Below are 10,696 nucleotides of genomic sequence, written 5' to 3' on the forward strand. Positions count from 1 at the left end.
TCTCATCTCCAACGTCGGCGACGAGACCAACATGCAACGCTGGAGACCCAGCTGCATCGCCGTGTAGACCCGACCGACCAACATCAAAATGTGTATGTTCATTTCTTTCATTCCCATTTCATTCCCGTCTGAAATGCTGAGTCAAAATTGGTACGTTTGAAATGCTGTGTCAAAATGGGTACGTTTGAAATGTTGTGTCAAAATGAGTATGTTACTGACTACCCCCGCAATTGCATCCCACGATCCACGCCCCACGATCCACGCCCCACGTCCAAGCCCACACCCCATGCACCACCCACGCCCCACGCCCCACGTCCCACCCACGCCCAAGCCCACACCCCATGCACCACCCATGCCCCATGCACCACCCACGCCCAAGCCCACGATCCACGCCCCACCCACCCCCACCCCCACCCCCACCCCATGCTCCACCTAGGGATGGCAATGGGGCGGTTCGGGGCGGGGAATGCATTTACCGTCCCCGCACCGTTTTAATTTCGGGGAATTTTTTAATACCATCCCCGTCCCGTTCGGTTTTTTTCGGTTTCGGGGAATCCCGCGGGGCACTGTTAATAATTATTTTTATTTAAAATAAAATAAAAATTATACAATAAAATTATATAAACAAGTTTTTTAATATAATATATATTATAATATATTAAAATTTATATTATTATAAAGAAATAACATTACTACTCTTATAAAATATAGTGAATAAATAAATATATTGATAATTTAATATATTTAATTATGTTTATGGTGTTCGGGGAAGATTCGGGGTAGATTCGGGGCAGGTTGGGGCGGGGGACACAAATACCATCCCCGCCCCATTCCCATTCGGTTTCGGGGGAAAACCATCCCAAACGGGGCAATTCGGTTCGGTTTTCGCGGGGCGGTTTCAAATTGTCATCCCTAGCTCCACCCCACGCCCAAGCCCACGCTCCACGCCCCACCCATGCCCAAGCCCACGCCCCACGCACCACCCACGCCCCACGCCTAAGACCCCACGCCCCATGACCCGCACACCATGCACCACGTTGTTTAATGAATTTCCCAGGTTTTATTTACTACACTAACATTTAAATTTGTATCAATTGCAGATCCCAATTTATTTGTTAACTGTTTTGTCTTATATGATGGAGAGTGGAGGAAAGATGATGATGGTGTTAGTTTTTTTGACTCAAGTTCATTAGTAAGTGTGCCTCTATCCCTAAATACTACATATGACGAATTAACTGACATTGTCTATGATGCTATTGGTGTGGACAAATTGAGATATAATTTAGTGTTCAAAGTCAAGTATACTTTGGTTTTGAAAACTACTCCTCCTACTGATATCCGATATGATAGAGATGTGATGTTCTATGTAAAAGAAATTTCGACTTCACCACACGAGCTTCACACTCCTCTGTGTGTCTCTTTAGTAGAGAAGTCACTACCTTCACACCCAACTGATGAATTCTAAAGAGAGGAGGTTCCTGAATTCCGTATATTTGAGCAGGATGTCTTACAAAGTCAAAATTACATACACCAATGCAGAAGATGAAGAACAACAAGTCCCATGTTTGCATCCGAGTGAATTGGTTGCTAGTACCCCTCCTTTTGCACCCCGACCAACCATCATCACTTCCTATATGAGGAAAACATCCAGCCATATTGAGTTGCTTGATTCATTTGAACCAATCCAGGTTGAAACACATGCTTAATTAACCCTTGAAAACGGATTGGAAGTGGGTACGTTTTTTTGAGAACAAAAAAGAACTTTAATTGAGGGTGCATAGATATGCGATGGCTAATCATTTTGAATTCAAAGTCGAAAAGTCAACAAAAGATCTTTGGTTTGTGAAATGTGTGAATGAGGACTGCATGTGGAGATTGCGTGATGTGAAAATTCCAGCAGATGTTTGAGATTAAAAAATTAGTAAATGAACACGCATGCTCAATTTTGATGAGGCAAGAGAATGTGAGGCAAGCACCAGCATGGGTAATTACGGAGTGCATCAAACGTAAGTACATGGACCATTACCATGACCACATGCCTAAGAAAATAATGGAAGATATGCAGACAAATTATGGGTTTAAACTGACCTATAATAATGCTTGGAGGTCCAGGGAAATGACCTTAATGGCGGTGCGAGGAACAGTGGAGGAATCCTATGGAAAATTGCCATCATACCTGTTCATGTTGGCGAAGAATAACCCAGGTACCATAACTGACATTCAGACGGATGAGCATGGCCACTTCAGGTATATGTTCATGTCCCTAGGCTGCTCAATCAGAGGTTTTAGGTATTGTTGTCCAGTATTGTGCGTCGATGCCAGTTTTCTTAAACACAAAATTGGAGATCAACTATTGGTTGCGATTGCATTGGATGCGAATGAACAACTATATCCCGTTGCTTTTGGCGTCGTTGATCCGAAGAATAATAACTCTTGGACATATTTCATGCAACAACTAAGAGTGGCAATTGGAGTAGTCCCGGATCTCGTCTTTGTATCTGATAGACACTCAAGTATTGCCAATGCCTTGTCCGCTGTTTTTCCTGAAGCACATCACGCTGCATGCACATACCACATCAAAATGAATATTATGGTCAAATTTAAAACCTATAATTGCCACGATGAGTTTGATATGGCTTCACGCTCATACACATTGTCATAGTTCCATCACCATTTTGACAAGATCAAGACTAAAGAACCTTAGATTGCTGCCTATCTAGAACAAATAGGAGTGGCGAGATGGAGTCGTGCATTTTTTCCTGGTTCGCGATACAATCAAATGACAAGCAATTACGCTGAGAGTTTTAATAGTCAGTGCAGGGATGCTAGGAAATATCCCATATCGACATTGGCTGAGTATTTACGATTAATACTACATGAATGATTTCATAATAGAAGAGAAAAAGCTTCCAATCACATAGAACGTCTATCTCCATACTATGAAAAGTTCTTACGTGAACAAGCCAAGAATTCCAGATTTTACAACGTTAATCCGCTTAACAGATACAAGTTTCATGTGAACGACGGTGAATATAATTTTCAAGTTGACTTCTAAACTCGAACTTGTACTTATAGGTAGTGTTTGGTTCGTGGTACTAGTTATATATATATAAGTTGTACGGGGTATAACTTGTATAGGGGTATTAAGATGTATAAATTATATAGATTATTAGTGTTTGGTTTGAATGATAAAAGTGATATAAATTATATAGATTTTATAATTTTGTGTTTGATTGGTGGTTTAAAAAAATAGTAAAAATAATTAAAGACTATTTTATCCTTATATTTATATAAATTATTTTAATATTTATTATTAATTATATTTAAACTAAAAAAAATATTTATTTATCATATAAATATTTTTAAAAATATTTAATAATGCTATATGATTATATAATTTCTTTATAGATATATTTTATTTTCTATAGTTAAATAAATATTTATTAATAATTAATACTATTAAATATATAATAAGAAAATCACAAACCAATGAATGAACCTCAATAGATTATTCTATATTGTGCAGGCTTAATAAGAATTTAGGTACCTACCAAGATAAAAATAAAAGTTTGTTCTATTACATGAAAATAAGACTAACTAAAAACAAAATCGACTAAAATAAATCTGACTTAATTAATGTAATCTAACGTAATAAAAAAAATTACAATTAAATATTCTGTGCTTTCTAGCAAAAAAAATTGTAGTATTAGACGTTTTTTAACTGAAGAGTTAACTAAGAAACTTATAGTTTTAACTTATTTGTATATTTTTTTTTGTTAAACATTTCCTAAATAAATAATTATTTTATTTTTGATCTCTCTATTTTCACTTTAGAGATTATTGGTCAATATGATGAAAAATTCAAAAAATCTGTTTACATTTTTAAATGATAGCTTTCATCAATGGAGTAACTAAGTCCACTTTCACATCCTAGGATGAAAAAAACAATAATTTAGGTTAAAGACAAGAATGAGTTTATAAGAAAAATAGAAATTAGTAAAGGTTAGAAACAGAAAGAAAAAAAGTATAAAATTTATACCTAGTACCTGGTACAATTTTATACCTCATTCTAGATATAAATTATACCCTTAATAATACTATAGATATAATTTATTTTAACCAAACATCAATTTAATTTTACTGTTGATATCTTTATTCTATATCTGTAGTACTGTACCTCCAACCAAACATAGGCATAGGGTATTTAATATATCTGGTCTTCCTTGTAAACATGCCCTTGCTGCTGCCTGTTCCCAGAAAACTATTCCTTATGAATACTGCTCAAGGTTAGAAAATGATTGCATGTTTAATTCTAAGATTGAATTTATATGACTTAAATATTATTTTTCAGGTTTTACACAACTCAAGCGTGGTGCGTGGCATATGAGGAGACAATTTATCCAGTTTTCAATGAAGGTTCTAGTGATATTCCAGAAAATATCAAGGAACGAGTTTGCCTAAAACCCCCCGTCAAGGTTCAGAAGGGTCGAACAACAACAAAGCGCAGACCATCACAAGGTGAGGCTCGTAAGGAACAGAGACAGTGCAACTCATGTGGCGGTCGAGGCCATAACATGGCAACATACAAAACAGTGATGCTTGCACCATCTACTACAAGACAACAAGTGTCACAACCTTCATAACCGTCACAATTGGCCCAACCTTCACCATCTTCATCTTTGACACATTCTCTAGACAATATTTCTTTTGGTTAATTTATAATTTTTGGTTAAATTGTATCTTTTGGTTAAATTGTATATTTTGGCACAACCTTTGTATCTTGTAGCCGTTCTCTTTTGTGAGATTTTCATGAAAAATGATGTTTTATATATATATATATATGTAGGTGTTGGTTTAATATATATACATGTGTTTGTTTTTAATATCTGTCATGTATGTGCAGGTGTTAGATTTATATATGTGTAGGTCTTGTCTTCATGTGTGCAGGTATTGGTGTGGGCTTGGTCGTGGAGTTGGCGTGGGGCGTGGATGGGGCGTGGGTCGTGGCCTTGGGCGTGGGGCGTGGGGGTTGAGCGTGGGGCATGGGGCTTGGGCGTGGGTGGTGCATGGGCTTAGGCGTGGGTTGTGGGGTTGTGCGTGGGGGGTGGGGCGTGGATGTGGCGTGGGTCGTGGGGCGTGGGTCCTGGCCTTGGGCGTGGGGCGTGGGTCGTGGGGCGTGGGGCGTGGGCTTGGGCGTTGGGATGGGCGTGGGGCGTGGGGATAGGCGTTGGTGGTGCGTTGGGCGTAGGGGTTGAGCGTGGGGCGTGGGGGTTGGGCTTGGGCGTGGGGTTGTGCGTGGGTCGTGAGGTTGTGCGTGGGTCGTGGGGTTGTGCGTGGGTCGTGGATTAAATTAGTAAATTATTATGGTACATCTATTTATAGGTTTCCAATTAATTTAAGGTTTTATTATACATATAATTCTTGGAAAATATTAGTCATTTGAAGCCAACAAAGACAACAATAATTAACTAAGAATGAAACTTGAAGCGAACAAAAAGATATATCTATTCAATTTAGATTAGGGGTCTACAATTTGGTGGAATAACTTTACTGCCCATTTCTTTCTCCAAAAATTCATTTGTTTGGTGACCACTTTTGATACATCTAATGAGGCAGTAAGGTATTCCAAATGCAAAATAGTAAAAACACCACAGTCCCCAGTTTTGGATGTCTTAGGGATTGTTGGGTGTGGTATTATAGAATACGACATCTTCTCCAATTTGAACTACGGAAACCTGTCCTTATCGGCAAGGGTGAACCCCTGTTAAAGAAAGTATGGCATCATTTCACACATCAGTTTCATGAAGTTGTCATATACATCCTTTGGGAAGATTTTTTGTTCGTAGTCATATACGTATATGCACCAATCTTGTAGATGAATCTGGCACAGGACCCAGTGCTTCTGGTTCAGGTTCATAGGTGCATATATCATATCAACAAGATTCCAAGGATACATAAAGTGATCTTCATCACCAAATACATATTAGATGAAATCGTCGAACTTGTAGCCTGCAGGATTCTGGGAAAACGTATCATAGCGCTTCGCGAACTTCTAAGAGAGATGAGAGTCAAGAATTGAGAAATTCTTTGGATATGTCTTAAGGAACACCGCAACCCTTCGTTTCATTAGGTAAAAGATTGCATCTATCTCATGTGAAAAAAATTATTGATTAAGCAATAGCAATTTGAGAATCTGGGCATGGGGCTTGGGTGTGGGTGGGGCGTGGGCTTCGGCGTGGAGCGTGGTCTTGGGCGTGGATTGTGGGGGTGGGGCGTGGGGTGGTGCGTGGAGGGTGCGTGGGGTTGTGCGTGGGGCGTGGGGGTGCGTGGAGCGTGGGCTTGGGCATGGGGTTGTGCGTGGGGGTTGTGCGTGGTGCGTTGGGGTTGTGCGTGGGCTTGGGTGTGGGGCGTGGGGGTGGTGTGTGGGGCGTGGGGGTTGTGCGTGGAGCATGAGGGTTGTGCATGGTGCGTGAGGGTTGTTGGTGGTGCGTGGTGGTACAAAAATAATGAACAAAAATATAGACAAAAATAAAGAACAAAAATACTTTATCGTCTAACCATTTTTGAGGCGTGAACAATCTGTTAAATAAAGAATGATCTGCTGCGGAAATAGTCAAATCCTTGAGGTCTTTATCATCATTAATCTTCAACCATTTCTTCAACTCATTCATCTTTTCCTCGTCAATTTGTAACATAGGATTAATCGTAACCGGATCATTGGGGTTTAAACCCTTTCCCACCAGGGTCGGTGTACTCCCGAAATCTTTTACCAACAAATGTTGATGGAGTCATTTCTTTCACCTCATTCACATCCTTCTTATTCTTCCCCTCCTCAGTCACCTACTTCACAATCTCCTCCTCCACCTCCTCCTCCTCCTTCTTCTTCTCCTCCTCCACCTCCTCTTTATTATTTTTCTCCTCCTCCACCACCACCTTCTTCTTCTCCTCATCCTCCTCCACCCTCACCTCCTTATCCTTATTCTTCTCATCCTCCACCTCCACCTCCTTATCTTTCTCCTCCTCCACCACCTCCTTATTCTTCTCAGCCTCCACCTCCACCTCCACCTCCACCTCCACCTCCACCTCTACCTCCACCTCCACCTCCACCTCCACCTCCACCTCCACCTCCACCTCCTTTTCCTTCTCCTTCTCCTTCTCCTTCTCCTCCTCCTCCACCGCCTCCTTATTCTTCTCAGCCTCCACCACAACCTCCTTCTTCACCTCCACCTCCACCTCCTTCTCCACCTCCACCTCCTTCTCCTTATTCTTATCCTCCTCCACCTCCTTCAATTTGGGAGAGGATTGGGGCGTAGAGAGCGAATCCTCGTCCTGCACATCATCATTCTTCTCCTCATCAAAATTCAATTTGCGAGAGGCTTGTGACATGGGGCGCGAATCATTGTCCTACACAATCAAAAAATAAGATTAATATACATTGTGTGTGGGGTGTGGGGTGTGGGGCGTGGTGCGCAACTATACCTCATCCTCCTCGTCATCCTCCTCATCATTCTCCTCGTCTCCCTCGCCCTCCTCCTTATTCTCCTCCTCCTCCTCGTCCTCTTCCTCTTCCTCGTCCTGTACAATCAAAATAAAATGAGATTAATATACATTTTGCGAGGTGTAAGTGTGGTGTGTGGGGGTGCGTGGGGTAGTGTGGGCTTGGGCGTGGGGCGTGGAGTTGTGCATGGAGGGTACGTGGGGGTGCGTGGGGCGTGGGGTGTGGGCTTGGGCGTGGGGTGTGCGTGGAGTGAGTGCGTGGGGGCATGGGGTGAGTGCGTGGGGTAGTGTGTGGGGCGTGGGGTTGTGCGTGGGGCATGAGGTTGTGCATGGGGTGTGTGTGGGGTAGTGCGTGGGGTGTTGGGTAGTGCGTGGAGTGCAAGTATTGTGCGTGGGGCTCAAGTGTGTGCGTGGGGTAGTGCATGGGGGTGTGCAATTATACCTTTTTCGACTTCCTCTTCTTGGCCAAGTCCCTCTTATTGGCCAACTCATCATCCGCCTTCCTCTTCTTGGTCAACTCATCAGCCTTCCTCTTCTTTGCCAAGTTCGTCAGCCTCTCATGCCTCTCCTTCCTCTCATTCTTCTTTCTCTTAATCTCATCAACATCATCCTGCTTACTCTTCTTCATCTCCTCATCATTCTTCCACTTGTTCATCACCTCATCATTCTTCCTCTTCGTCCTCTTCTCATTATCAAGTGCAACATCATCATTGCTCCTCTTCGTCGTCCTATTTTCAATATCAAGTGCAACATCATTATTCTTCCTCTTCCTCTTCGTCCTCGTCCTCTTCTCAGTATCAAGTTGCAGCAGTACCTGCCTCTTCTTTTTCTTCTCCTCCACTATTCTTTTTTTACTTTATATCCCCCAATAATGTGATTATAAGTTGTTGATTCTTCTTGATGAGCTTAATTTCAGTTTTAATCTCATTTACATCCTTTGTCAGCTCATCAAGTTTGGCATCAATATGAGCTTGAGACACTCGATTGGGTGCACAAGATGTAGAATTGTCTTCATTAGTTTGAGGAGTTGTCGCAGAAGGGATTTGCTGAGAGCTGTCTTGGCTAGTTTCATCATTAACTTCAGGGAGCTGGGGACTAATAAGTCTCCTCTTCTTGGCCGGCGGTTTGAGAGTCCTTTCATGTTTTTCATCTTCTTCACAAACTTCAATCTTTCTCTTCCTCCCATCAAATTCATCATAAATGTTTCTTGTCATATCTTCAAAGTCGTCCTAGAGTACATCCGCTTCTCCTCCGCAGACTCGTAAATTTTTCTTCGAACATTGCACTTCTGGATGGCTGTGGATACCTCTGGTAGGGTATAACTCCTAAAATATTTATAGAGCACTATCCTTGGGCTTGTAGGATCATCTTCCAATGTCCTTTCAGTAAATTTGGGGACGAATGTATTGATAAGCTCGTAGGTCAACACTTGGAATGCTAGTGCGAACCCATGTAAAGTATAAGCGACATCACATATGCTTTTCTTTTCCCATGTTTTCTTCTTGGCGAGATATAACCCCCGGAGGTGTTTCATATCTTTGTCAATACCCTGCAGGGTTGCTCTGAAGGACACCTTTCCCTATGGAAATTGGAGGAACATCTCCATGTCTTCCACCCTGTAAAAGATTTTGAAACTTATCTTCCTCCTATTATCAGATGCGAACAAATACTGATAAATGAGAAATATGAGCCCCATCTTCCATGAATCCTCCTTATCAGAGCATCCAATGAAAATGTCTTCAAGCTCTTTTAGTCTAACATCCTTTTTACCCTTAAAATATTTGAGGACAAGGGGTGGAAATTCTTCAACCTCCTCCTCCTCCACCAAAGGAAATCTGCCAAAGTTGAGGCCTGTCACCAATTCATAATCCTTAATGCCCCAGCAGACCTCCTTACCATTGACCAAGAACCTTATCTCCTTCGAATTTGAGCTGATTTTTCTGATAAGTATCTGATGGAGTATGGTTCCTTAAAAATATAATGTTGGGGCTTTGAATAGATACTGGAATTGGGTCTACAAAGCCCTATCCAAAAGATCATGGTGAGTAAACCTCTCCTTTATCTTTGCCAAGTTGGGGCCGATGGATTTCCATGAAACACGGCCATTAAAATCATTAATAATGGTTTCGTTTGGTGCCATCTGCAAAAACAGTAAAATCATATACACAATGTTTGGTGGATCAAAAACAGTAAAATCATATTAATAATTGAAGTCACGCACAACCCCCACGATCCACGCCTCACCCACGCCTCATGCCCCACCCCCACGATCCACGCCTCACCCATGCCCAAGCACACACTCCACGCACTACCCCACGCCCACACCCAAGCCCACGCTCCACGCCCAAGTCCACACCCAAGCTTACGCTCAATGAACTACCCCACGCCCCACGCCCAAGCCCACGCCCAAGCCCACACCCAAGCCCACGCTCCACGCCCTACCCCACGCCCAAGCCCACGCTCCACGCACTACCCCACTCCCCACGCACAACCCCCACGCCAACCCCACACCCAAGCCCATGCTCCATGCACAACCCCCACGCCAACCCCACGCCCCATCCACGCCCAAGCCCACGCTCAACGCACTACCCAAATATACAATTCTCAACATTTAGAATAAGAAAAACATATACCAAATATTCACAAACCATTCACAAACATTCTCAGCATTTCAAACTATACCATTCTAATCATTTCAAACCCTAAACCTAAAATAAAACCGTAAAACCCTAAAACATTTCAAACTCAACATGAAAGAGAGGGAGGAGTAGTTGAACTAACCTGAGATATGCTGGGAGAACGTCGGGGAGTCGGGCTAGAAGCGTCCGGGGCTTGGCGATCGTCGATGAGTCAGGCTGGAAGCATCTTGGCTATCGTCGGGGCTCGAGGGGTTGCGCGTCGTCCTATGGAGAATGTCGGGGGGAGTCGGGGATGGTGTAGTTGGGGGAGATCGGGCTTGGGTGTCTGGGGAGAGGGCTGGGGAAGAGTAACAGTCAGGAGCGGGGGGACGAAAAAGGGAAAGAAAAGTGAAAATGGTGGTTACTTGATTTAAAAAAAAATAGTAAAGATAAAACTGTCCAAATTTTAAACAAAAGGTTAAATATAAAAAATGAAACTTGAGGTTATTTTTGGGAATGACCTCATTTGATCAAATTTCCCATATAAATTAGGATTATAATGGTGCAATGAGTATGCATTT

Source organism: Impatiens glandulifera, chromosome 1 (assembly GCF_907164915.1).
Source record: "Impatiens glandulifera chromosome 1, dImpGla2.1, whole genome shotgun sequence".
Lineage (NCBI taxonomy): Eukaryota > Viridiplantae > Streptophyta > Magnoliopsida > Ericales > Balsaminaceae > Impatiens > Impatiens glandulifera.